The sequence below is a fragment of the Myxocyprinus asiaticus genome, chromosome 49, assembly GCF_019703515.2.
Source record: "Myxocyprinus asiaticus isolate MX2 ecotype Aquarium Trade chromosome 49, UBuf_Myxa_2, whole genome shotgun sequence".
In the NCBI taxonomy this organism is placed as follows: domain Eukaryota; kingdom Metazoa; phylum Chordata; class Actinopteri; order Cypriniformes; family Catostomidae; genus Myxocyprinus; species Myxocyprinus asiaticus.
Window position 1 is genome coordinate 15,816,630 of NC_059392.1, and position 19,804 is coordinate 15,836,433.

The 19,804-nt window shown below is 40.4% G+C and overlaps 1 pseudogene; it reads right to left on the reverse strand.

Moving 5' to 3' along the window:
- Positions 1–3,700: 3,700 nt before the first annotated feature.
- On the reverse strand, positions 3,701–19,055 carry LOC127438295 (vitellogenin-like; annotated as a pseudogene).
- Between the last annotated feature and the right edge of the window lie 749 nt (positions 19,056–19,804).

The following is a 19,804-nucleotide window of genomic DNA, read 5'->3' on the forward strand; positions in this document are numbered from 1 at the left end:
GTCATTCAATGGTTTATGTATTGTATATGCATGTGTATGATTGTTACTCAAATGATCCAGAGGTTTAAGCCAACAACATAATTTAAAACATTTTGCTTGCTTCTTTCCCAGCTTTACAAATGTAAGCATACAAGAACAATATGTCTTCACTAATGCAAACAAAGCTTCTTTACCTTCTGTTTTGACCTAGATGTCGCTAGGTTTTTTTCTCTTCTCTTGCCAAAAACCCCTGAAGCTTTGACCATATGCTATACCCCACAAATAAACATAGGGCAGTATGATGTTTTCCCCTCTACCAGTGCATGTGCAGCTACCGCTCCAGCTGCCGTGACCCTCAGAATGCCATGGTTACATAGTTCACTAATATTTTTAATTGGTTTAAAGTTCTTTTTAATGTGCCTAATTTGATTCTCTTCAGACACACCTGCAGTTATTTTCTTTTGCTCCTCCCACAGGGGTATCAATAATATTACCTTCAACAGGTGCCTGTGTTGGGCCTCATGTATTCAGATAGAAGACAAAGGCAGGCCTAACAGTCATAAAAACATTCCTCAAGCCCCCTCCTTCTAAGTCGTAAATTTTACTGACAAAAATCGCGCCAAAATCAAACAAAGGGAGTCCAAAACAGACTACAGATCCATGAAGCCCTGCCCTCTAAAGGATCGAGCTCTCAACTCCTATTGGATGAGGCACACAACAGAACGTCCCTCAAACATGACATCATCAGGACTTCAAATAATTCTGAAATGCTTCCAAAGTTGCTTCCAGCGACTTAGTTCACCGAATACAGACGTAGCTTTTTGCTGCTCTCCGGTGCAACCTCGTGGCTTAAGGAAGTAATGTCCGACTTGAAACTGTAGCCATACAATCTCCATCTCGCTGGACGAGTTGAGATTACTCTGTGTTCAACCGAACACTCTAACGGATCTGAAGGAGACCGCCGAGCAATTCGCATCTTCATCCGTTGGCCTACAGAAGTGAAGAGATTAAAGATTTGTCTTCCATCTTCAATCAAGTCGACATTTCTGAGTTCTCCGCCAGCCCGCCGAGAATCAACAGCCGTGCCCGCCGACAGAGCGAGGAAACGCCCCCCCCCCCCCGTCATCACCCGAGCCTCAAGGAACCGGGTCAAAGTTAAAGGACAGAGGAAAACACATTCTACCTGTGTCCTCATGTGATTCAAGTAAGAGGTTTACGTCTGGGCAGAGATAGAATATTATATTGTGCTATTCTTGTGTTTCAAGGTTTTTGCTTGTACAGTTTACGGACCGCCATGTCCGCTAATTATTAATACTCAGGGTATTAATTATCACGAATTTGTTTTGCTGTATTGTGGTCCAACCAAATTGGACTGTTGTGCATTTTCACCATCGCGGGTGAGACTGCAACTGAGTTCATCCATTAAAGAGTCAAATAACAAGGGACTTTTACGAGCCCCGCTCGTAAAACTGCGTCTCTGAGTGATGAACACGGCTGCTTTATCTCCAGCTATCGCGAAATCAGCTTTCGGGCTGTCATTTAATCATCTCTCTCTCTCTTTCTCACTAACCACACTGACACACACACACACACACTGTCACACACACACCTTATGTGTTATAGAATTATTTTTATTTCCATATCTAATCATATCACTGTTTAGTTTGTAGTTGTAAGTCGGAAGTTTATTGACTGCATTGTATTAATTATTAATTGATATTACTGCATAAATAAACTTTGTTTATATTACAAAGAGAAGTGTTTTGGTTGGTTTTGCATATGCCGAGCATAGTGCTCGGATTCAAACCTTCATTCATTGTTTTTTTCCCGAAAATCGATATTCTTCGGATGTCGATTCTCCTAAGAAAACAATCTAATATTGAGACTGTTTTAATATTCGGTTATTAGTCCCTGATTCCAGGGTGGTGCCCCGTCAATGTTAATCCTTATTAATATTCTATTGATTTTTGATAATTGATAATTATCTTTGATTGAATTTGAATGATCAATAAGCTAGTGTTAATTTTAATTAATGTTTCATCGACGTTAACAATTAACGATTATCTTTGATAACTGTTGATTTAAAGGATTAAAAAAAACTAACATTGATTCTCATCAATGTTCTGTTGATTTTAATAATTAATAATTATCTTTGATAATTAATTATTGCTAATAACCCAACTTGCTCCTAAATGTAGCACACTACATTTACTGGAGTCCCATAAGAGGTTTTAATGAGTTAGATACAATTAATTAATTTAAATATTGATTAATAACTACAGAAATAATTATTAATTATTTCTGATAGTAACACTGATCTAAACAACCAGTAAAGCCCTACACCTGTAAAGCAATTTCCATTTTTTCCACATGACTGTATGCAGGTTTCTTTAATGCTTTCTTTATAAGACTTTGTAATAAATCCATTGTGAGGCGAATTTAGACCTTATTGTGTGCACCATGTTTTCTTTTGTATCACAGTGTGGGCCCACCCATTCAGATGCCATCTGAGCTCCAATGCATGGGTCGTCATGGCCATTTGAATTGTGGCATGGGCTCTCCCGTTCAAACATACTCCAGCCCCCCCCCCCTTTTGAATCACAGTGTGAGCTCATCTGCCAGAATTACAGTATATAATTGTATCAGTTTTACAGCAGATCGGCTCGAGCTCTAAGTTCCCTCTCTTGAACTACTTATTTTAAGCATTCTGCCGCCGCAGGAGAACCTTTTACTATTCTGTCTTATATTCTCCACTGACGCAGCAGTGCTTTCACTCTGCTCCCACAGGAGCACCTTTTACAATTGTTCTAACTAATCGACTGCCGAAGCAGCGCTTTCATTTCTCTGCTACAGGAATACCTTTAATATCAGCTCAACTACACCACTGCCACAGCAGTACTTTCACTCCTCCCTGCCAGTTCACAAATTTAATTAATTTATCTTTATTTTCTCTGCTTATATATTCTTTTGGGGGTCAATCATAACTACAAACATTACCCTTTTTCTTGCCTTTGCATAACCAACTCCTGTTTTCTGTACACACTTGTCAATAAGTCAACCATGCATGTGAACTGGTTAATTGGTCATAGACAGCAAGCCAAATTTGTTTACCCTTAACACTCGGTTTACCATTTCTGCTTCAAGGACTAGGTGGTCATGCAAACTTGTGAAATGGAGTTCCAAACAATGTTTCAGGAGGAGCTTGTCAAGTTAGTCCTTTCTCAATGCAAGCGCATATAAGCAGCTGCTTACCTTACTCCTGTGACAATTTTTCCGGCATCCCTCCACCACCCCAACTAATTCTTAATTTTTTCTATTTTTTAATCTTAACTTCAGTCAAGTAGTCCAAAGGCAGATAAATCCCCTTTGTAGCACAAATATGAAATAGATAGCAAATATAATAGAAAACAAAGGCAATACTTAAAGGTGCTGTAAGCTATTTCAGCCTTTCTACTTACAGGAGACTGGGCCATTGAATTAGCCATGCCCCCTCTTTCCAAAACTCTGCAATCCAAAGATAACAAATGAGCTTTATTGAGACCGACAGTATGCAGAAATAGTTGTCAAAAACAACAGCAGCCAAATAGCACCCTCAATAGACAACTGTTATGAACAACATGGCTTAAAAATGGCAATAAGCCTCTAATTCACTGCAACTACGATTCAATGAGAATGTGCAAAATGATTGACAGGTTTGAAAGCGTTATTGTCCATGGCCTGTGAACAAATTTTTGTTTGCTGTTTACATAGTCTAGTGCTGTCACAGAGACAGGTGATACAGTATCTTATGACACTTATTTCATTAATATCTTTCTGGGAGTAGGAACTACTCCCAGAAATTCAAACAGTTTGTTATATTCAAACAGTTTCATAGCTCAAATTGTCACACATTTGTGGTGTTTTGATAGTATTTTATTTATTGCAGTGCAATATTTAATAAAAAATAAATACTTTAAAAATAATTAATTGAGCCACTGGGGACACAATCTCGATTTGTGTTCCGATGTTTAAAATAAATATTGTTTTGAGAATTTTACAGAGAATCACAGAGAATTTCAGCTACTGATTGCAAGGTAGCATGTGGCTAATGACTAGTATAGATTTTTCATTGGTGCTTTGTCTTTCATTAATTTAACATATAAGTATTTAAACATCATATTAGCATAGTAGCATGACAAAACTGCAAAGTGTTTTGGGGGATTATTATATAATGATCTTGGACTATAGGCCCATAGGTATTGCTTATTTAGTCATATTACTGTAAAAGAATTATCAGAATTATTACAAATGATAATGTTTATTCAAGATAATATTAAATATTAGTTTGCATCAAAAAGTCACAAACAAATGCTGTTCCTTCGCTTCAGGGACCTCTTGTTGAGACCTGTAAAATGCTGGCTGATTCTCATAATTTATTGCTTTCTTAACTCATGGATATATCGTAATAAGTTGCTACATTACAAACATAAAGAAGGTTTTGGGATACACCATCAGAAACATTAACACAACATTTTAAAACCAGCATATAGATCATAAGAACAGAGGTGACTGAAACAAACATTTAATCAGGTTTCTAAACACATGTTTCTATGCAGTGACAGGCCACGTGAGCTTCTACAGTTGCTTTCAGATCTTCAGTCTTCTCATAGTTGCTGCTCAGATTTTCAGAAACGTTCAGTTTGGAGTTTGAAATAAAAGCAGTAGGTAATAAATCAATTGAATATTGTATGAAAGTGTTTTGGGAAAAAGTCTTACTAGTAGGCAGGCAGTAGTATCCAACAGTGATACGACTAGTCCTGACTGGCAGACAGCCAGGTAGGCAACGCAACACCGGCTCAGTGGAGTAGCAGTTGGACTCCTTTCTATCCAACATCTGCCTCTCCAGCTTTAGAGTTTCAAGCTTCATGTGACACTCTGGAGAGAAGTATATACAATACACTGATGTGTATTTTTAAACTATTGTTGTCACAAAATAAGCAACCAAACACTTACGGTTAGCATCTCGGCAGCTCTCAGCAGGAAGAACCCATGAGTGGGCAAAACTGACTGAGCTCTTGGTCAGGTATCCACTGGGTGTGCAATAATCCTGTCTGATCTCTCCATCAGCTTTTCCACAGAGACCACAAGTCTGCCCCCTCATCCAATCCACAATATAAATCTGATGAATCAGGGAAAATTATTTTTGTTCTACATTTGACGCTGATGACCACCTGTTTGGTATACTGTGCAAAATAGTATTCTGCAATAGTTACATTAAGGCTCTATTTATACTTTATCTAACCCTTAATTACTATTGTTGATGTAACCCAATTAAATCAGGTTGATTAAATTATTTTTAAACCATATTTTTTTCTAGATGTTATCACATTACGTACATTTTTAAGTTATCTGAATTTTTATTTTATTTTTTCACTCAGTGTTCACGAAATTATGTACCGGTTTGTGAAGATATGGATTACCTTCCACTGGTCAGTGGCATAATAGACATCTTGAAGACCATGGCCTGGGGCATAGATGGAGATGCCTTGACCTTTCTTTGCAATTTGTATGGTTCTTAAATCAAAGAAAAGCACGGATCAATGAGAACAATCCAAGACTCTCTTCTGAGAATTAGAGCAGAATCCCATTTTTGAATATGTAACTGGATTGCATTTTGAAACATTTTTGTTTTTTTAAAATTGCATGTCAAGTCTTAAAAAGCGTCATTGCATAAGTATCAGTCAAAACAATAGTGTTGATTCATAAGAATCAATTAAAACAATGGTGTTAATGCACGCAACAGACTTTATACCAAATTAATGTTGAGAGAACTTCAACCTGTGTAGTGCTGGTATGAATGATCATTGGTTGGTACTTCAGTTCCATTTATTTTAACCATCAATGTGCTATTCTGGTGATATATCTCAACGTCACTGTTGTGGAAGGAAAGGGTGTGATTTTAAGTACTGCAATGAGGTTGTTTTGTATGATGGAACTAGTTACACCTTTAAGATGAACTTACATGTCAGCCACCTTAACGTTCAGATCTTTGTTCTCAGAGAGCTTATCCTTTCTCATCAAGACCATGAATTTATGCTCCAACGTGCAGTCTTGAACCAAGACTTGGTAGCAGGAAAAAGGGATTTCATAGTTGTATTTCCTGTTGTTGAATGTTGTCAAGGTGTTTGTGGCCATACTGCATTGAGCTAAACAAAATGAACATAACAGTTGCTGACTTCAAATGATCTTCAAGAGATCATTTCACAAAAAAATAGAGAGGCCATCTTGATCACACTAACATGAACTAGCATCTCTATAAAGGTTCTGAATTACGTTCATGACATCCTCTTCTGAGTAGCCATGGACCACCTCAATTGTTAAAGGTAATGCGATTGGCAGAACCAAGCCTGACTTTGACAAGGTCATCTGTAAATCCATAGATCTCAGTAAGTACTGTCAAAAAAAGGCATAGCAAAGCATAATTAGATTGTAGCTTACCTTTGGGGTCTTGATAATGATGTCCAAGGTCCTTTCAGTTGGGACAAGTACAATCAGTTCAATCTGTCTCAGATTGTTTTTTGCATTGGTAATGGTCAATCCAGTCATTTGAGCTGCACCAGGAATATACTCAAACAATCTTTTAGAAGTAAGAAAAAGAAAAAATGTCATGGTGTGTTGACATTTGTGTAGTGGAGATCAGATTATGTTACCTTATTCTACATTTATGGATTTATCAAATGCTTTTATCCAAAACAAAAAGAAAAAATGTCTTGGTGTGTTGACATTTGTGTAGTGGAGATCAGATTATGTTACCTTACTCTACATTTATGGATTTAGCAAATGCTTTTATCCAAAACAAAAAGAAAAAATGTCTTGGTGTGTTGACATTTGTGTAGTGGATATCAGATTATGTTACCTTACTCTACATTTATGGATTTAGCAAATGCTTTTATCCAAAACAACTTGCAGAGCATTAAAGGTATGTGCATTTCCTGGGAATTATACCCATGACCTTGGCATTGTTAGCATCATGCTCTACTAATTGAGCTACATGTGAGAAAACAATTTAAGTGTATCCAAACCTCTTGGCATAGGTGGTGACAATAGTGGGCACCTTCTCACACTTCATTCTGAATTGGGCCACAGGACTTGGACCAAAGTGGCCAGTCTCTGCTTTGACGGTAGCTTCATATTGCTTGCATTCTGTACCCCATGCAATCTGTGCCTAGACAGAAGCAAGTTTAAAAGGTTTCATCAAAACAGTGAGAGGTGACTGAGACATACAAATCCATTTCATCCAATTTCTTACAGCAGCTTGGTGCTTGCCAAGCAGGACACTATCAACACACGTCTTCCAGTTGTCCTTTACTGCAATGGAGGCCACAATGATCTGTACTCTTGAAGTGGGCATGTCCAAGTAAGCAGCAAGCTGATACCCCAGCAACTTGCGATCAACACATCTCATAACACGTGCAATGATAGCAACCACTGGATGAACAGAGTCCCCAAGGAATCTTGCCTGCAACCACGTAAAGACATGAACCTTCAAAGTTTCATTACTTTGTTGTGAATAAAATGTACATAAATATATATATACATATATTATATATACATATATATATATATATAAAATTAAAAGGGATCTGATGAAGTGAACTACATCGTACCACTTTCTGTATGGGTAACTTCTCTCAAATAACAGAATATGGAATTTTCACACAATCAGGCTGGAATTCACTAAGACTGAATTGTGCCTGGTAAAAAGCACTATATTTGCACGAGCTGTCTGTGCAATGCTTTATCACCCAATTAACTATATGGATTCGGGCAAAGGCCAAAACTCGGCCTCAAAATCTGCGCTGAATGCAATGTCCATGGTGCAGTTCCAATCTTGCAGGTTGATTCTGAGTGCTATATAGCAGAGGATGCAGCAGACCACCATGATCTAGCACACTCTGCTGGGACTGTACAGCATCACTCCACTACTGTGATCCAGACACTTGAATCATCTCTTTAACATGTCGAAAGTGCACTCTTCTCCATCATTTGATTAATTACTGCTGCCATGATCAATATAAAATGTACACAAACATCTAATTTTAATCAAATTCTGTTTACCGCCTGCTTTCCTTGTGCGGTAATAGAGCAATGTAAGTTGTGCCAGGCAAACTGCATTGAGTTTTGTGAATGAGGTTCACTCTATAATGAGCCTAATTTACATCGAGGAGGTGTTTGTATGGAAAGGAATGACAATGACTTAATTTAAATACTGATGCAATGCCATTTCAGTGCTGTTTGTGACTGCTAAAACTATATTGCGGGTGGTTTGTGAGAAAGATACAGGTTTTTGTGCTGAAATACCACATGCAATAGTGGCACAACTGTTTAGTGAATTTTCCCCTCAGTGAGCAAATTATTCTGAAAAATAATTAATTTAAAGTAAATAATTAAAAAGACATTGACTTAATCACCATCTTTTGTTGTATTTCCCCAAATTAACAAAATATCCTGAAATTATGTGGTGATGAAAAGACTCACTTTGGACAGATCAGAGTTGGAAGAGTGGACAGCACTGCTAATGCTGTGACTGCTGATGCTTTGAGAAGACATTTTATTGTGGATGAAGGACCTCATTGAGTTTATGGATTTATTGTTGCTCTGTCCACCCTCCAGGATTTTCCTCAATTTCATCAGGATGGTCTTGACCTGGGCAGTCTCGACAGTGTTGATTTTTTTAAGGAGCTTCTTAGCTGCTCTTGGTCCCACTTGGACCTCAAACTCTAATCCCTCAAAAGCTGGACCATCAGCTGTCAATAAAGAAGATATACAAAATTTAATTTTTCACCACAAATATAGTTCTGGAGAACTTCTGCAGCTTTCATTTGCATAGGTTTGATTTGTGAACTTGCCTCGAGCTAGTACAATATGTACTTCATGCTGTCCAATCATGTTATAAAGGGTGGTGTTCCTGATGAAGGTGGCATTACAGGACATAACCTCAATGCATGCTTTGATTCCAATGTGAGGTAAAACAGAACAAAGAGTTTTGCGAAGTGGAACACTAGTCGTCAGTTCAGGTTCCATGCCAAGAGGCATAGCAGAGTTATCGGTTTCAGATAACTGTTTTTAAAAAAGACAAATAAGGCAAATAATTAAAAATGTAGAGAAAACCAATAAAATCAAATTGAGGATTTTGAGGTTTAGTCCATGTGTGTTAACTTCAGGCCATCTGTATGGTAGTGTACTCTTAAATTATGTCAAAATTCACTTTTTGATATGTCCAGCCCAAACGTACTGTTTCAATTGGAAAAATGTCAACATTGGAAAGAATACTGCTGTTGTCATGCAATTTCATGGGGATTTTTGTTAACATTCAGCTAGAGAACTGCTGTTTTACCGACTCTCCAGCTGAATTCCTGGAATTAAATGTTTCCTGGGAATGTTGCACAACTACTGCCTCTGGTACTATAGGTATAATTTTCTCTGCATTGATCTGATTAATGTTTTTTGCTGCTGCAAAAGTTTCAAAACTAGAGTTTTGAATACAAAACAGAACTTCAGTTATGGAGAGTCAGTTAAAAGAGTTGGAACAATTATTAGTTTGGTGCAATAACTCAAAATAATCTGTACCTTGCAGCTGCAGAATGCACTGGAAGTACAATAGGAAAGGCCTCTATCTTGAAATTAGCATTTGGAATATCAAAATTTGCTTCCATTTTTATAGGCAAAAAAGAATGGATCTTGCCTCTGGCCATGGAAGAAGCTTTAATAAAGCCAGTGTTCACTCCCATCACAGCAAATGTCTGCAAGGCGATGCTTGGTGAAACCTCAGCAGTTAACTTCACATCTGTCTTCATCATATGAGCAACATTGATGGTTTCAGTTACAGGTGGTGTAATAATAGCCTGGACTGGACATGAGTTAAGAATAAAAAAGAAAAAATAATTAGTACATTCTCTGTTAAAGCTGAAGAAGCTAATTGTTCAACAAGATCACATGGGAAGTCAACATGTTGTTCAGAGTGTTCCAATACCCTAGGATCGGCCACATTATGCTGACTCACTGTCAAGCAACATTTTTGCATTGGCTACAGTGTGTTTACCTACCTCTGTGGCACGACCAGAAGCACACTGCATCAGCAGCATGGGAGACCTGGGATTGGATCCCTCGTTGAAACCAGGAAGTAATTGCCTTTGCATAATCACTGACCAGCCGATGCAGAGGTTGCATTTTTCCCTCTAATATAACATTTTTACTCCACTGATGGTTAGGTTTAGTTTGGGGTTTGGGTTGGAGGGTACAGTTCATAAAATATGCATTCCTCTTCACTGTATTACAGCCTCTACAGCTGAACACAACTAGCTTCACAACTCGCTTTTGGCACCCCTCCATGGACAATGGACAAATGGAGATCACACGTGCCCATACACCCAACAACACTCACCGCTTTGGCCACTGGGGGCAGTGTTTTTAGAGATTTTAGCATAAGAAATGTCATCCTACCATTTCATACTGTTTGTTTGTCCGACTAATGAAAGATGGGGGATTCATATAAATGTAACTCAAAACACCATTTACAGACTCAAACTTCAATCAAGACAATCCTTTAAGAGATTGCTGAGATTCTGAGACAGATTTTCCCTTCAAATTGGCAGCAGCAACAGCAGCAGTGTTCAAACTGAGCTCCATGGGAACACCAGCTGCTAATGGGAAGATGCGACGCACTTCAGCAACCAGCAAGGGCTTGGCATACTGGAAGGTAATGCTGTTCTGCATGGCTTTCAGAGCTTGCCCTGCCAACTCAGGTATATAGCCTCCAGTAGCAAGCTGTAGATAAAATTTTATTGATAGCTTTCATAGAATGTCAAGAAAGTCATACAGATACAGTAGTTTAAGTGAAAAGATGAACTACCAAATATTCAGCATAAGACAATAGAGGTATTAAAAAAGCATGTGCTATACCCGTGTTGCCTGTTCAATAACTGCTTTGTCAACATTTGCAAAAGTGATCTCTTGTCCAAAGAGTTTCACATAGATTGAGCCAAGGGGCTGCTTTTTTTGGCAGGGCCTTGAATGCTTTCAGCTGCAATGTACCACATAAAACAGGCAACAAAATATATATAACTTTAAAGAAACACTGTAGAAATAATGTTTATAACATACCCCACTTACTGCCTTTAGGACATGTTTCATCCTGGGTAGTCTATCCTCATTTAGAAGTGGTGTTTTTAGAAGGGCCTCCTGAATTCCATCAGTTCTGACACCAACCTGAAAGTAAGCAGCACTATAATGTGAAGTCATGTAGAAAAAAAAAGAAAAAAAAAAGAAATAAAATAGAGAATGTATCATAGCTACTCACCTCAATCACATCAGCAGCAGCTCCAGCCATGTAGGCACGTGCATTAGCTACAACAGCTCTGGGCAGGATGGTGGCAGAGTCATTGATGATGAAAGCACTACCAGAAGCACCAACCATAAGAGGACCTAAACAAGGAAACTAATTATACAAAAAAATTAAAAGCAGCAATTAAACAAAATAAACAACTTAATTACAGTGAGGGGGGTCTGGATAGCTCAGCAAGTGAAGACGCTGACTATCACCCCTGGAGTCACAAGTTTGAATCCAGGGCGTGCTGAGTGACTCCAGCCAGGTCTCCTTAGCAACCAAATTGGCCTGGTCGCTAGGGAGGGTAGAGTCACATGGGGTAACCTCCTCGTGGTCACTATAATGTGGTTCACTCTCGGTGGGGTGCTTGATGAGTTGTGCGTGGATGCCGCGGAGAATAGCGTGAAGCCTCCACATGCGTTATGTCTCCGCGGTAACACGCTCAACAAGCCACGTGATAAGATGCGCAGATTGACGGCCTCTGACGTGAAGGCAACTGAGATTCATCCTCCGCCACCCCGATTGAGGCGAGTCACTACACCACCACGAGGACTTAGAGCACATTGGGAAATGGGCATTCCAAATTGGGGAGGAAAAAAATTAATTATAGTGGAGAGATCAACAGAACTTTCTTACTTTCATAACCATCCAAGTGCAATTCTTTGCTGTAACGGTAGCCAAGTTGGTCCAGTTTTGGGCTTAACATCTTAATGGCAACATTGCAGGCCACAGCACTACAAAATGAACAATTGGATTCTTTGTTTGTCAGATGGATTGTTAGTATTGTCATTTTGACAATTTGTCATTGTAAACTCACATTGGTGTAAGATCAGGGGAAGTGCTCCTTGTCAAGGCTTTGATGTGTGAGTATGTGAAACTAGCGACATGTAAATGTGTTTCCTTCTGCAGAGTGAGTGCAAGATTAGTAACCAGCCCCATGCCTGGCTTTGTCTCGAAAAGCACAATCCATGATATAATGCGCAACTCTGGTTGGAGATCTTTGTTCATGAAAATACGCAGAACTACCTCCTGGACCTGAAATGCAGAAGAAATTGCATACCAGGGGCATCATGCACCTATTTTATTTGAGATGGGCCTTGTTGACCTGATGATACAGAGCTGGACTCTGACTAACCAGTTTGGGCTCCTTTTTGGCAATGGCCTTTAGAGCCAAAATGGCATCGACTTGAACTCTCAAGGGGAAATTAGTCATAGGAGTCCCAAATACTGGTAGAAACTTCATGATGTGTTTAACGCTAGCAGGGTGACCAGCATTGCCCATTACTTTCAGAATCAGAGTGATTGCTGCAATGTCAGCCTTAGCAGTAGCCTCAGCAGCAATGTCATGGATGGGCTTAAAGAAAAAAAGAAAAAGAAAAAAGGAAGTTGAATTTATGTGCAAGTACAGTATGCAAACATGTAAAGTCAAGCAAAAGTTTTTAATTAGCAAGGAACCATCTTTACCTTCAAAAGCTCAACTGTGCAATCAAGAGCACCAGTACAGTATCTGGCAATCATTGACCCATAGCCAAGCATGGCAACTTCACGTAGACCTGGTGTTTCCTGAACTTTGTGACTCAGAGGCAAACCCTTTGTGGTTAGAAAATTTATGGAAGTTCAGATATTATCTAGCATGCTAAATAAGGAGTTTAAGCTTTGAGTCATTCTCCAGATAAGAGTGTACGCACAGCAAACAGCTTAACGATGTCTAAATTAGCATTGACCATGTGCACTGTTACCGGAAGGGCCTGTGTGAACTCAGGGATGGAAAGGTCACCTCTCAAGAATGTCTTCTTGATGAATTTTAAAGCAACTAGGGTGCCAACAGCAGGAACAGCCTATAGGATCCATCTCCTTAGAAAAGCCATGAATATATAACAATGTGCAAATACTGTAAGTGTTTCAGACTGTTAACCTGAATTTGATGTACCTGAAATTTGGTCTGGTTTTGAACTGAGCCCAGATTCCCTCGATATCATCCAGACTTGCAAACTGCATAAGCTGGATGAGCTGGATGAATTTCAGAGGAACGTCTTCATGGACTTCATGGACTCCCAGATGTTTGGTAGAAAGATGATTCAGAGCATCTACTATCTTGATGAAATGAAGATAATATCAAAGGCTTTGATAAAATGTCAACAAAATCTGCTCTCACCTGAGCCTGTGGATTACTGACTCTCATGAGTTGAATGGGACTCCAGAGAATCTCAGTGCTAAATTCATACTGTAATGATCCACAGGCTAAATATTCAGCACTGATTGGAACTATGGAACTTTCCGTAATCTCAATAAAGGCCAAAGCTTGTCTGAAATATGAAGAATAGTTTTGTTACCATTACAAATCTTTATATTTACACCCAGAAACAATAGCAACTCCATTTTAGTTTGACAGCATATGAACAGATGTACCCTGTTTCCATCTGGGTAGCACCTTCAATCTCATATAGTGATGTAAATTGATGCAGCTCTTTGACTGTTGCTTCAGTAATCTTAACACCATTTGGAGTTGGCTTCATGATGTAGCTGTAGGTTGCAGTCCCAGAGAGGCTCATAACCCTCTATTTGGTGTCAAATCAAATGTTTAGAAAGCAATATTATCCAGATCAGTTTTAATGAAGCATTGACAAAATGAAGAGTGTTTGGCCTGACCTCCTGACATTCAACACACTTTTCAGTATAGGCCAAGCCAACATCCTTCATTATCCTTTCATGGCAAAGAGTAAGATCCTTGGCCTTGGTGATGGCACTATGGTTGGTTGTTTTATCTTCACTGATCAGATATTGGGTCATGCAGACACCTTGAACTCCAGCCTTATCACAAATACAATGAGTAAGACCTCAGATGTAAGAGCTAGATCCATATTTTTTGCTGATTGGGTTACATTTCAGCCTGTCTTACTTCTTGAACTTCATAGATGCTCTCAGCGTTCTTTAGGCTGAGCTGTAGTATGTTCAGAATTCCCCTGTGCAAGTTGATGATAGTAGTCGAAACTAATGAGAGTGCAAATATCTTTCCAACCACACCATTGGTGTACTCAAACTTAATAGGAATCTCAAGCTGAGTAGCCAGTGTTGAGGAGAGCTTAATGGCAAAAAAAGTATCTGCAGGCCAGATGCCAGTGTATTGAAACAGCTAAGGATTCGAGAGCTGAGAAAATATTGTCACTGTTATTGTTAGCAGCAGTCACACATTTGAATTCATATAATGTATGCTTCTTTTCAATTGTGTTGAAATAAGAATTATGCATATGGCCAATAGTTCACAACTGGTTTTGCATCAACAACCAGATTTTACACTGGACATCAAGTGGCGACCTAACAGTACCAACATTGTTTTATAAAAGTCCGCAAAAATCTTTGTTAATATTACCATGAACTGCATAGAAGTGTGTTTACCAGTGAACCTGTAATTAAAGTCATCTAATTAGGACATTTTTTTTTTTACCCTTCATGTTTTTGTTGCATGGTTTTTTTTTTTTTTTTTGAAGGTATGCCATGCAACCTTACCATGTTGGCATCTTCCTAATTTGGATAGCTTCAACCAATTGACAGATTAATTTTCACCAAAATACAGTAGAGTTTGATTGGATGCATGGCCTTCAGCGTCAGTAACAAAAGATAGCCTATGGAGGGCATTCTCCTGCATTTTAAAAGTTGAAGCCTATTTATTATGCTATCCCTGATGTCTGACCCTATCTGAACAGACCTGCAACCTATTTTTGGGTCACGGCCCACCAGTTTGAAACCAATATATTTAACTCTTCTGATACCTTCAGCAGGAATGTATTCTCAGCGACAGCACTGATGAAAACCTTGCTTTTGATCTTAATGCCAGCTCTGGCCAGACCCTCCTGTTCAAGACCACTGAAGAGCAAAGCCTTGTACTTGTACACATGGGTTTGAGTGCCTTCCAACTCAGGGACTGTAAATGCAATGTAAAATAGCATCTTTATAAAATAAACAGACAAATAAATAAATATGCCACAAGAGGCTATGTTCTAAAGTGATTTCACTATGGGTAAAATGAGATGAGTCAATTTTGCTTACCAAGATTCACATGTTGACTTGCTGAAATTTTAGAAATTGTTAAATTTTAATGATCAATGCTACAATGCATATTTGACCTAAATAAGAATATGATTTTATCATCTATGCTAATGATTAAAACAGCATTGCAGTTTACTTACCCACAAGGGCTACAGCCAAGGCCATGACAACAGCTCTCATGGTCAGCAGTTATCCAAAAACACAAGGGTAACATGTCTTTAAAGCTTTTGTTGGACAAATACTGTTCTCAGAATGTATGATTAACCAGGGATTAAGAAGCGCCAAGCTGTTGTGTCTACACTCTTGCCAGCTCATTGGTCTATAATGGAACTTGTTTTAAGTTCATGAGAGAACATGGCAATCTGGACTTTAATGTTTGAGAGAAATTGCAATTTTGTAATCTAAATAATATATGTAGTTATACTGTATATTATATTTTTTATATACAATACTGTACAAAAGTCTTGGGGACATAAGATGTTTCACAAAAACATTTGTCTTAAAATGGTTATTTACAGTGCATCCGGAAAGTATTCACAGCGCTTCACTTTTTCCACATTTTGTTATGTTACAGCCTTATTCCAAAATGGATTCATTTCATTATTTTCCTCAAAATTCTACAAACAATACCCCATAATGACAACATGAAAGAAGTTTGTTTGAAATCTTTGCAAATGTATTAAAAATAAAAAACGGGGGAAAAAAAATCACATGTACATAAGTATTCACAGCCTTTGCTCAATACTTTGTTGTAGCACCTTTGGCAGCAATTAGAGCCTCAAGTCTTTTTGAGTATGATGCTACAAGCTTGGCACACCTATTTTTGGGCAGTTTCTCCCATTCTTCTTTGCAGGACCTCTCAAGTTCCATCAGGTTGGATGGGGAGCGTTGGTGCACAGCCATTTTCAGATCTCTCCAGAGATGTTCAATCGGGTTCAAGTCTGGGCTCTGGCTGGGCCACTCAAGGACATTCACAGAGTTGTCCCGTAGCCACTCCTTTGTTATCTTGGCTGTGTGCTTAGGGTCGTTGTCCTGTTGGAAGATGTACCTTCGCCCCAGTCTGAGGTCCAGAACGCTCTGGAGCAGGTTTTCATCAAGGATGTCTCTGTACATTGCTGTATTTATCTTTCCCTCGATCCTGACTAGTCTCCTAGTTCCTGCCGCTGAAAAACATCCCCACAGCATGATGCTGCCACCACCATGCTTCACTGTAGGGATGGTATTGGCCAGGTGATGAGCGGTGCCTGGTTTCCTCCACACATGACGCTTGCCATTCAGGCCAAAGAGTTCAATCTTTGTTTCTCATGGTCTGAGAGTCCTTCAGGTGCCTTTTGGCAAATACTTTCCGGATGCACTGTATGGGGGCCCTAAAGCCTGATTTGTACTATGGAAGAAGGTGATTTTTTTTCTCTATGGATGAACAAAAGTACTCTAGGTGAACGAAGCCGCCGTTTATGCTACACGTAATGCCATTTTAAAATTAGTTTGTTGAGGGTGATGTCACGGTGTTTTACAAAACTTTTCCAGCCACTGAAGTAATGGCAATAATGCAGGTTTTTCTCTCCATGGATCGGTGCTTTTAGTGCTGCATCGCTTCTTTGCTTTATTAAACTTAAGGAGCACCTTCCACTTTTGGTGGCAAGTTATTTGATCTGAGTTCATAAAAACTCCAGTCTCTCTCCATGCAATTGTCCGGCCACGCTATCTTTGTGGAGTTTGTGCTGATTATCATACAAAAAAAATGTATACTTCTGCACAATCTCTGAGAGACAGGCTTCAAACGTATCCATTTTAATGACAGTAACCTAGGTAACAACTCCTCAGCTGGCATGCACGATTGTAAATCAAAAAACATCACAGCCAAACCACACCCACGATAAGTTTGAACTAATCTTATGTGCTCTTTGACCAGCTGAGTTCTCCTAGGTCAGGAATTTCAGACATGTGTGCAAACAAAAGAAATATCACCAAACGAACACATTTGCAGAACAAAAATGTCACTGCACTTTGTTATCATTTGTAGGTGAACTAAGCGAAGCCTGTTCACCCAGTAAGTACCAATTAGGCTTAAGTGAATTCCTTGAATTCCTACTTGGAGATTAATTACACAAAACGCAATCACAATAAATTAACAAAAAATAACTATACAAATGAACAATAACGACTATAAATAACAATAAACAACTATATAGAAAAAACGTCATGGTTACTTGTATAACCTCCGTTCCCTGATGGAGGGAACGAGATGTTGTGTTGATGTAGTGACACTAGGGGTCACGCTTGGGAGCCAGAGATACCTCTGGTCTTTGATAAAAGGCCAATAAAAATTGGGGAGTGGTATTTGCATGCCACTCCACCGGACATATGGGTATAAAAGGAGCTGGCGTGCAACCACTCATTCAGGTTTTATGCTTAGGAGCCGAGACAAGGTCCGGCCATTTCAGCGGGTAGTTCAGCGTTGTGGCAGAAGGGACACAACGTCTTGTTCCCTCCATCAGGGAATGGAGGTTACACAAGTAACCATGATGTTCCCTATCTGTCACTCACTTGACATTGTATCGATGTAGTGACACTAGCGGTCCCTATGCAAAATGCCGCAACTGGCTGAACTGTGTTACGTGAACTGGCGGTGTGTGATGGGCAGACAACTGTGTGCCTTGTAGCCAGCGCACCAGGGGACACGTAACCTCCCCCAACATAGTTATGAGCGTCGAACGGCCCTTTGGGGACAAGTCGACTACCCAAAAGATAGAGACAGGCTAGCCCAGTCGTGGCCTCTTTTCCCCTTCTTTATTTCCCACTCCCTAAAAAAAAGGGGGAATATCCGACTGGACCAACCAGGTCTAGTCAGGGGGTGTCCCTCCCAAGGGGAGGACACCGCGGAGACCACACCTCGCCCAGAGAAAGGGGGGATATTTAAGTGGAAAATATGTTACATGGTCTTGCCGAACTATGTCGGAAGTATGTCATGTGGAGAAGTCTCATGGTAGGTTCTAACCAACGGGGGAGGAGTTACTACAAACATGGAGACTGTGGCAGAGAGGTCTCTGCTCAAGGAAGATGCAGTTTACCAACAGGGAAACAAATTAGCGGAAGAAATACATCGCATGGGGTTGCCTACAGGGAACCGCCACATGCGGAGCACCTACCCAAGAACAGGGCTTTTAGTTAGCACGTGTACTGGGCCAGCAGCGAGTCTCTCCGAAAACTCGACTGCCACAGGGCTCGGAGAAAGTCAACCAGGGAACATAGTTTGTGAACACTACTGGGAGTTAATGGCGCACGTCTTCAGCTCAGAGGAGGTGAAAGGTGCTATGTTCAAGCGATACACCTGGCCGGCTATCTCGGGCTTATCCACTTGTATTGCATGCCACTACCCGGGACGAAACCGGTTCCACCCGGAGGTGGTAGAACCTCACAAAGGTGTTGGGTGTTGCCCAGCCCGCTGCTCTGCAAATGTATTTTATAGAGGTACCCCTATACGGCCCAGGAGGCCGCTACACCCCTGGTAGAATGGGCTCGTAGCCCTACCTGTGGCGGCACGTCCTGGGCGTGATATGCCATAGCTATGGCGTCAATGAGCCAGTGGGCGATCCTCTGCTTGGAGACAGCACTTCCTTTCTGCTGTGCACCAAAGTAGACAAAGAGCTGCTCAGAGATCCTAAAGCTCTGCGTGCGATCCAAATAGATGCGTAAAGCGCACACTGGACACAGCAACGACAGGACTGGGTCTGCCTCCTCCTGAGGCAGTGCTCGCAGGTTCACCACCTGGTCCCTAAAAGGGGTTGTGGGAAGCTTGGGCACATAGCCCGGTCACGGTCTCAAGATCACGTGAGAGTAGCCCGGACCGAACTTCAGTCATGTTTTGCTGACAGAGAACACTTGCAGTTCTCCTAACCTCTTGATGGAGGTGAGCGCAGTCAGGAGGGCAGTCTTCAAGGATAGTGCCTTAAGCTTAGCTGACTGCAAAGGCTCAAAGGGGGCTCTCTGTAGACCCTGAAGAACTACAGAGAGGTCCCATGAGGGAACGAGGTGCGGTCTGGAGGGGTGTAGCCTCCTGGTGCCTCTCAGGAACCTGATGATCAGGTCGTGCTTCCCTAAGGACTTACCGTCCACTGTGTCGTGGTGTGGTGCTATAGCAGCAATGTACACCTTCAAGGTGGAAGGGGAGAGCTGCCCTTCCAACCTCTCTTGCAGGAAGGAAAGCACCAATCTGACTGCACATCTCTGGGGGTCTTTCCGTCGGGAAGAACACCACATAGCGAACAGATGCCACTTAAAGGCATACAGGCACCTCGTAGAGGGGGCCCTAGCCTTAGTGATCGTGTCTAGCACGGCAGATGGTAGACCTATCTTATACCGCTGAACCTGGGCAGACGCATGGCGAACTAAATCGCATAGCCGAGTCAGGCG